The sequence below is a fragment of the Apteryx mantelli genome, chromosome 16 (genome assembly GCF_036417845.1).
Source record: "Apteryx mantelli isolate bAptMan1 chromosome 16, bAptMan1.hap1, whole genome shotgun sequence".
Classification (NCBI taxonomy): Eukaryota; Metazoa; Chordata; class Aves; order Apterygiformes; family Apterygidae; genus Apteryx; species Apteryx mantelli.
Window position 1 is genome coordinate 3,022,396 of NC_089993.1, and position 9,296 is coordinate 3,031,691.

The following is a 9,296-nucleotide window of genomic DNA, read 5'->3' on the forward strand; positions in this document are numbered from 1 at the left end:
ATGGGGGCATCTCCACCAAGCCAAGGAGAGCTGGGAAAAATGCTGCTCAGCAGCCAGTTTCTTTAATTCCCCTGGTTTTTGGCTACCATAGCCCACTATACCACTGCAGGCGGCTAATTTCTCTCTCACTGTAGAACATCTCCACACCCAAGGAGCGTGTGTGGGCTGTGACCCCCACATTGCAGGTCTCACTCCCCACCTCTGCCCATGTGCTGCTCCTTCCCCATTGCTCCTTGACCTTCCAGCACTCCCACAAATAATTTGTCTTTTTTCTGTTTTTAGAGGCTGGCCAGGCTTGAAATCTGTTGTGGAAGCAGTTTCTGCTGATCACGGGGACCGAAGCGCAGAAGTCAGAGGGTGCTGGAGTTGAAGGCAGCCCTGGGAGGAACTTGCCATGCCGCAGGAGGGCTGCAGCCCTGCATGGGCCGGCAGCAGAGATGATCCACCCCAGCACAGTGAGCAGGACCCCAGCACAGCGCTGACATGGGAGCTCTGCTTCTGCCTGGGCTCAGCTTTCATCCAGCTGAGCCATTCATGAGTATCCCGAGTCCTGTGTATATACGTTGTCCCAAAGTAGGGTGGGGGTGGCCGTGTGCACGGCCTTCTCCTGGGAAAGGGCAGACATACAGTGCACTGCAGGCTGACGGCATGACGGAGGAGCTACTCACAGAAGCATTTCCTTTCTCATGATCACTTAGTTTATCTTTGATTACAATACATTTTTTTAACTTACTTTAAGCAGTCAGCCTGGGAAATGGCAGTTTCTGTCCAGCTCACTGCTCTGTTGAAAGCATCTGCAAGGACTCATCTAACCCACAGAAGTTGCTCCAGATAGAAAGCACTGATTTAAAAAATGTCTTCCACAAAGTTTCATTTCAAATTTTCACAGTTGAAAAAAAGTTAAGATAATTCCAATAGAAATTCACTTGTAATGAATTCAGCGATGCCTGTGTGAGATGTGTAAATAGCATGTGCAAATAACACCATGGATCACTGTAGCAAGTACATCAAGCTTCCAGTCAACATTTCTGTGCTTTACAAGCCTAAATCCAGACGGGGCATAAGGAAAATTAGATTCTCAAAAGGGACATAGGTGTTGCAACATCTTCTTGAAGGCAGCTTGCCCCCCTGCTAGACACTCCTTAAGCCTCAAGTGTTGAGTAACCCAGCCAAGGTCCCAGTTCTGTACATGGGTTTAGATGGGTGCTTAAACAATGGCATCGATGGGAGGCAACACACTGAAGAGGATCGGCAGAGCATGCTTTGGGGAAGGGAGATTTGGGTCTCCCTTTTCAGAGGTGGGGGCACCCAGCTTTGGCTGACCCAGCATTCATAACTGTGACCATCTCCTGGATTTAGAGTCTAGGCAAAGGAAAGCCTTTCTTTGCAGAGAACAGCGTCCAAGAGAAGTCACCACTATGTATTCTGCCCAGTGCCACTGGCACACAGGTTGAGATACCAGCGTTTAATACTAGTAGTACAAAGTTTTCTTCTGCCTAATTCTCCACCAGCTGTTTGCAACCCGCCCATTTGCCCTGGCTCAGGTTTGTTCTGCCACACAGCCCAGCAGCAAATGTAGCTGCTCGCAAAGCCACATCCGTGGGACTGTGCTCTTCTGGCAGTATCAGGACCTACCTCCAAGTAGAGGCACAGGCTGAACCCCCCTGAGCCCTCAAAGTATATTAGGGCAGGAAGAGGACCACTGATTTCAAAGACACAGTTGTCTTGGCAGAAATGGCTACAAAGCATGAAAAGACAGGAGACAATTGGGGTTGCTTAGCAGCAATGATGGGCTGCTTGATCCTTAAATCCTGGAACAACAAAATTTCAGAAGGATTTTGGTGGGATGGCACCTCTGGAGGTCTCCAGTTCAACCTACTGCTCTGAGCAAGGCTGACTGCAAAGCTAGAGCAGGTTGCTCAGGGCCTTGCCCAGTCGAGTTTTGGAAATCTCCAAGGATGGAGGTCCCACCACCTCTCCAGACCCTGTACCTGGGCTGCACCACTCTCCCGGGGAGGAGTCCTTTCTTTATGTCCAACCAGAGTTTCCCTTGTTGCTGTCTGTGGCCTCCTGCCCTTCCCTCGGCTCCGGGGTCCTTGTTACCCAATAGGCAGTGCAAGATGTGATTCAATCCCCCTTCACCTCCTCTTCTGCAGGGTGACCCAACCTGTGCCTTCAGCCTCTCCTCCGCAGCCCCACACTCCAACCCCAACCATCGCAGCAGCCCTTTGCTGGGCTCTCCAGTTTGTCCGTCCCTCTCTTGTACTGGTGGGCAAAAAGATCAGAGCAACTGGTGTACTGCACAGAAACGTGGACAGAGAAGTGAACCAAACTGTTAGCAGCATTAAGGCAGTCTTCAAAGTTGTTTTTCTCTCTGTTGAGATGAGGAATTCTCCAGCAGCTCAGACCAAAAAGAAAACAAACAGAAAAAAACCCAAACCCCAACTCTGATCATTTTATTTACCCAGGGAGGAATGTAGGATTCTGACTTACACAAAAATATCTTTGGTTTCCCTGTATCCCTACAAATTTGTTAATACTAGAACTTGCTAACCCACAATACCACTGAGGACACAACTGCAAATTTTAATTGAAGTTATAACCACTGCAACCCACAAAATGTAGCAAGATGCAGTTCATGCCTCACATACAGAAATATGCTGGCAGACAGAAAACAGAAATAAATAAGAAAAAAGTCATGAGCTAAGCAAATGTGATAAACTTGCAGGAAGTAGGGACAAATAAATCGAGAACTTAGCTATTTTGAAAGTATTTTTTCAGTGAATATTTATATTGCCTGTGCTCCTGTCTTTCCAGTCAAAATTCTGATTCTCCCTGTATGATGATATATTTAATGTGTGGCCAAAAGGGATTCATATTCTGAATAAAGCAGCATTGACGTGCATATTGTACGTACACATGTTCTCCTCTGTATGGCTGCCTGGTGAAAGGTGAAAGATTTTGAGATCATTATAACCAGATGGGGTGTCTGTCTCAACCAACTTCTAGACTAAAGAGTGAAGCAAGTCTCTGACAGGCAGCAATCCACCCTGCAATCCTGAAAAATGAGTTTCTACTTGAAAAAGAGAGAATTTTGGAGCTGGATCAGGTCAGTTTGGGGGGGTTTTGTTTGTTTGTTTGTTTTCACAGACTTCATAAGACTGTGGAGCAAATTTGCCTGCATCACTGATCAATTCTGTTTGAGCGTCAAATCCATGGGGATCAGAAAATCTTTGCCTCTTTCAATCTTTTATTGCCAACGTGAATTCAAATCCCTCAACGTGATGGCTCCATTCAGTGTCACACTTAGCTGGAACTGCTGAAGAAGTTGTCATGTCCAGCCGTCTGCTCCCACCTGGCCGGAGGTTACTGTCTTCATAGAAGGTGTGGCTATACGGCACCGTTCACAGTCCACTGTGGGAATATAAACTGCTCCTAATTTCAGTTCATGCGTGGCCTCTTCAGCCACCCACAATAGCAGAAGGTTGAGCAGACGGGACAAAACGAGCTTCAGCAGTGCCAGTGAAATCTGCTGCTTCACGAGTGTCAAGACATTCAGTTGGGGTGGACGTGCACTCGACAATTGCTGATTTCTGTGTAATCACCCCAGAGCTAAACATTCTTCTCCCTAGGAGTGACAGGATGGCTTGCCTTGGCAATAACATCACTTCGTGAGGAAGGTGTGACCTTGGTTATTTAATCTCAGTTGTCTGGCCATGATCATTGAAAGTTGGTTGCAAAGAGGCTGGGAGACCCTAGAAGAGCAGGAACCCAGTCATCCTTTTCGCCCAATTTCTGGGGCCACGCTCAGCAGAGATGATTCCCTAAGCAACTAATTTAACAGAGGAAGTAGCCACTACTGGAAAATTAGCATACTCTTCAAAATATGTACAAAACCTTTATGTGGAAATCCAGCTTACACCACCAAAAAATGTTGCTTGTTAGTATAGGGGAATTACCAGCTCAAACAGTAAGATCCCTTAGCAAAAGGTCTTATTTTCTATTATTAGTTAAATCTACAGTGGGTTTTTCCCAACATAATTACATTGGTCAGGGTATGAGCCTTTTTTTTTTTTTTTTAGCATAGCATTCCTAAAGTGAAGGCCACAGCAGCACAGACGTGTCTTGACTGAAGCAGAGGGGAAGGATAAAGACATTAAAGACGAGTGAACACTGCAGAAAGCATTAGTGATTTAAATTCAAAAGCGATCTTTACCTAAGCTGTCGTTATGCCCCCAGACTGTTTTTTCCTGGGAATATCTGAGTTCCCAACTCTTCAAAAAAGGAGTTTGTTTTCAGTGGCGGCACTTGGAACTGGAACACGAAGTCCGATGCCAACTGAAAAAATTGATATGCAGAGGGTGCACCCTGCTGCTTTCCAGTTCCTTGAATTCTCACCCCGGAGCTTAGGCTGCCTGCGTTCCTCTGGGAAACCCTGCGGCAGCAAATAATCACATCAAACCTAACGAATTTGTTTGGAGATGGATTTTAGGGTTCAAGAGCCTCCTTTTTCAAAGGGCCTTCAAACACAGACAAGTGGTGTTAAGTTGTTCTTTGAGCAGCGGAACAAAGCACAGTTTCCTAAGCTCTTGGGTCCGATTTCCCTTCCTTTCCACAATAACCTCCATCTCCTCTAGTCCTCTTGAAGACCTCGTGATGCTGCCAGCCCTGCTATTCCCCACCCCTATACTCCACCCGCTTCCCGTATCCCGCAGGTGGCACACGCTGGCTGCCCAGTGCCTGTGTGCCAACTCCCTAGCGCACCTCAAACTGTGTAGGGCATTGCTGAGCTCCTTCTGGTTCCTTTTCCTAAGGAGAGACACGATTCCAGATCTTTTTACTTCACCTAGAAACCAGATTTCATAAAACCTGCAGGAACTCAGCCTGCAGATTCAAAAGTTGGCAGGGAAGGAGATGGCTAGATAGACAATATGAGTGCATGTTTTCTTTCCTTGGGAATGAAGGTTAAAAGGCAAATGTAACAGCAATTTTAGCTATAAGAGAAACTTGAAACACAAAACCCCAAGAGAGGGAGGGGGGGGTCTCCATCTCTTGTTCTGGCTTGTGAGCACCAAGATGAGCTCTCTCATGCTGTGTTTATAATCACTCTTTTAATTTATTAGGACATACAGCTGGAATTACAAATCCCTAGGAATATAATTAACTTACAGTGAAGTCAGAGCTAATTTTTTTTGTTGCTAGCACTGCTACACAGGCAGCAGAGCCTTTCTCAGAGCAGGGCTTACATGCCAACAGTTCTGGTCAATGATTATCCCTTGCAAAAGCCTCTGACATACTCCCTTCAGTCACCTGTTTACATCCCAAATGTTCTCAAGTTCTGCTATTTCAAGCTTAACTCTTGTGACCTTAGTCAATGATACTCAGTCCAAGCCTCCTTACCATATCCTGCAAGACAAACAACCTCAGGTCAGTTTTAGTAACCAGTGCTATGTCATGCGTGTGGTCAATGACTCTAAATATGCCCACGCCCATATGCTTCCTAAATTTGGATGTCTGTAATAGCAAACAACAGGGTCTGGGTGGATAGTTCTGTTTCACAAAAGCAAGATTGGGGGCATTTTTGCTCTTTGAGCATTTTCTTTCACCTTCTGAACATTGCCTGGATGAATTGAGATTTATTAGCAGAGACCAGCTAAGTAGGATAAGCAAAGCCGTTGTGATTTCTGCAGAATGTCTCCAAGAGCTAAAGGAGCCAGATAAAAGATCCATCAAGCAGTAAAGATAACTACCTCCAACTGCAGCCAATTGCAAAAGCTTACAGACAGTATAAAAACAGGCCAAGTATACAGTCATTCTTCTCCTAAATACTCCACCAGACCAGTGGTTTGTGGCTCAGAGACTTCCTGAGCTAGAGATGGTGTGTCCGTGTTTAATAGCCCTGGATGGGCTTTTCTTCCTTGAATTTGTCCAATCGGTTCTTAAGCCCCTGCAACTTTTTAGTACCCACAATATCCTACGGAAACAAGCTCCTCAGTTTGTGTGTGCGTTGTCTCTTTCTTTTTGATGCTGCCACTTTCTAGGCCACTCTCTTTCTTTTCTATCCTTGTTCACCTTCTCCACGCCAAGTGTTGTGATGAGCCCCTAGGACACTAAGTGACTGTCCCATCCAGGACTTAAGCTTCTGGCCTCATTTGGAAGATGCTCTATTGTTTTCTCAGGAAAGCTAGTAAATAGGTGACCAGTCTTCATCCCAGCATGCTCACATATAGCAAGCAGCCCCTTTGCAAAGTTTCCTTTGGTGGTTACCGGTATACAGTGAAGCGATGTCCTGCAGTCCTTCCGTATTTGCAAGGGATACAGGATTACCCTGTGAAAAGAAAGGATCATCATCAGCTCCACTGCACCCTAATTTGAATGTTTTTCAGCTGTTATGAGACAGTGGGGGAGCTTATGTGAACTACTCCGAGTAGCTGGAGCGCTGATACTGCACAAGCTGCGGAAAAATTGTTATGCCTAAGCCTGTTACCCTGACCTTCGTTACGAGCTCCTTTGGCTTCTTCACTGCAACTGGTATATTCTGTGTATCCTCAGCAAAGGGGCAGTGGAGGAGGAGGCTAATAGCTCTTAGGCTTGCAATGCTCTGACTATACATGCATACACACATAAATATATATATATATATATGTATTTGTATTTGTATATGCACAACCCCCACACACACTCACACACACAGTTTTGTCTCTTTTGGGTTATGCTTGCAGTACAGCTCCTCCTGACTTTGGAAATACTGAATAAACGGTTGTTAACACTGTGCTCGAGGAAGTATGGCTGATGGCTTAAGGCTGCTCCGTCTCACACCTGCCCACCTCCTGCCGGTTCAGCTGGACCTTTGCTCTCTGCCGCCAGCTCCCCACAGTTCCTGCCCTGTGCTGCAGGGAGAGGCCCCAAGCACAGTGGTTCTTGGGGCACCACCAAGAACTTGGTCTCACTGGGGACCCCAGGTGAGCTATCGGTCCTGCAGCCATGGTGAGCAGAGCCCATCAGCCCAGCAGACTGCCCTGCTCACCCGGTTTTCGTATTGGTTTCTCTGCACTGAGCGATCCCATAAAGCCAAACATTCCTGGCTCGTAAGTGAAGCGGGACTCAGATGAACAAAAAAATCCTGCATATAAAACAGAAAAGGGGCTCAGCAGAGTCCATTAACACATCACTAAACAGGACTTGCCTGCCCTCTCCAGCCCAGAACCAAGGCTCCCAGGAGGTCTGTTAATATACCCTGCTTTCCTGTTACATGCCATGCACTTGCTAGGATTCTTTGCGCCGTGGGTGCAGTCAGTGGAACGGCATCCATCATGGATGTCGCCAAATTTAGAATAAAACATACGCATCTGCTAACACAGCGAGTTGAATGGGCTTGCTCTGCAGAACTAGATATCTGATTCATGGCTCAGCTTGGGTGTCAGGAGAGGCCAGGAGTGGATGTCATAAAAACCCTGCATTGTCTGGAGCGTTTTTGTCCATGGGAATCCTTCAATAGCTGGCTCAAGAAATTTTGCAGCTGTCCTGCAAATGCGGGTGAGAGCAGGGTGGCCGTGCAAAGTGCCCAGTAAATGGCTACTGGGGGGGAACTGACTCCACGTCTCTCTCTGACTGGACAAAGGAGGCTTTCAGCAAATATCACGAAAGCTTGATTTGGGATCTTACGAGGAGAAAACTTGAAAAGCTATTCCTTATGTTCTCCTCTGCTTCCATGCTGATCTGCTGTCCTCACTGTAAAAGAAAGGATGGTAAATGAGCGGTCACAAGGTCTTCATATCCTGGAAGCTGTAGGACCTGGAAGCTGGAACCGCTTTGCACACACAGTTTTTGCTCCAAGAAAAGCCAAACGCATTGTATGCATACAGGGTGCCGCAGACGCCAGTTCGCAGAAAGAGAAACATGTTTTTGTCCAGCAGGGAGGGAAACTTTAATCCTCCCAAACAGATCTGCTCTTACAAGAGGCTATTCTAGGTGTTGATGCTGTAATAGTGAAGTTATTGCACAAATGAAGAACATGGCATATGCTGTAGCTTGGAGCAATTCACATTCCTCAGGTGCTAAAAGCTTTAAATACTTCCTTTGGGCATTAAATAGATCTGCTTCCAAAGAAGCCAGCATTCCTGACAGTGCCTGTCCCACAGACTCCTGCAGGAGAAAGTCTGCAGCGCTGAACTAGTCTGACCCCCGGAAATGCTTCCCACATCTCTCATTCTTGCTTAGGTTCTCCTTTAATTTTCCAAATTTGCTGAAAGACTGGTTTGGCATTTAGTTATCTTTCTTTTCATGTGAGTTCTTGGCCTTCCTTTCTTATATTAAAACCATATTAAAGTTGGGAAATGAACCATGCAAGTCAGGAAGTCCAAGATGTTAGGCTCTTTTGGAGACATTCACTCAGTCAACATTGCTTATGATTTTTTTTTTAATTTTATTTTTCCTGAGGTCTTTCTTTGCTAATAACACAGGCGACTGATTTCAGCCTGGAGCTAAATGCATCTATGGAGCTGGCAGGCAATATCTCTCCAGGGCATCCTAACTATTTGGGGCTTAACTTGGTCAATTTTAACATCAAATTCACACAGAAATTTGTTAAAATATTAACAACTTTAGGTTGTGTGTATGCTTCCGTTCCCTTTCTTTTTTACAGCAATACAGTAGCAGTGCTATCATGCTTTACACCAATGATTCAAGGGTCTTTCAGTGCATTCTTTGTATCCTTTCGGGTTCAAAAGTACATTAGCTCTTTCTTCTGGGTCAGAAAGAATGAATATTGCGCAACAGACTGTGACACTTCATTTATTCCTGGAAAGAGAAAGAAAAAAGTAATTTGATCCTTACTGTTGTGCTGATGCCATGCCAAAAGACATGAGTTCTTGAGACAAGGACTGTCTCTAACTATTTATTGCTGCGGCACATGGGACGTCACGGGACAACAGCATCCTGCTTTAGGTTCTGATCTGCAGAGACCGGCCCGGATCTCTTAATGCCTTCAGATCCGAAGTGAGTTGCCTTCCGAAAGACATAATTCAGCCAAAAACAGGTTATGCCCATCTCAGTGCAGATGTAAGGAGGTGAAACTTAGTGTCCTGTTTTGTACAGGGCAGCAATCCATGGAGCACTGATAGTCTGCAAATCATAAGAAGGTATTTCAGGAAAACTGCAAAAAAGTAAAACAAACACACATAGGGTTGCATGGAGAGCTTTAAATATATGAACCTCCTGATATTTTAATGTTAACTACACTCATAATTTAGGGAGGAGGAAGACTAGTTGATTGATTTTGACTTGGTTTGCATATA

At 45.6% G+C, this 9,296-nt stretch overlaps 1 long non-coding RNA gene across 1 annotated transcript; it reads right to left on the reverse strand.

Moving 5' to 3' along the window:
• Positions 1-6,249: 6,249 nt before the first annotated feature.
• Positions 6,250-9,038, reverse strand: LOC136993510 (uncharacterized). Its single transcript, XR_010885847.1, has 2 exons — positions 8,836-9,038; positions 6,250-6,328 (listed from the first exon to the last, which is right to left on the reverse strand). It is a non-coding gene; the product is annotated as an uncharacterized lncRNA (long non-coding RNA).
• Between the last annotated feature and the right edge of the window lie 258 nt (positions 9,039-9,296).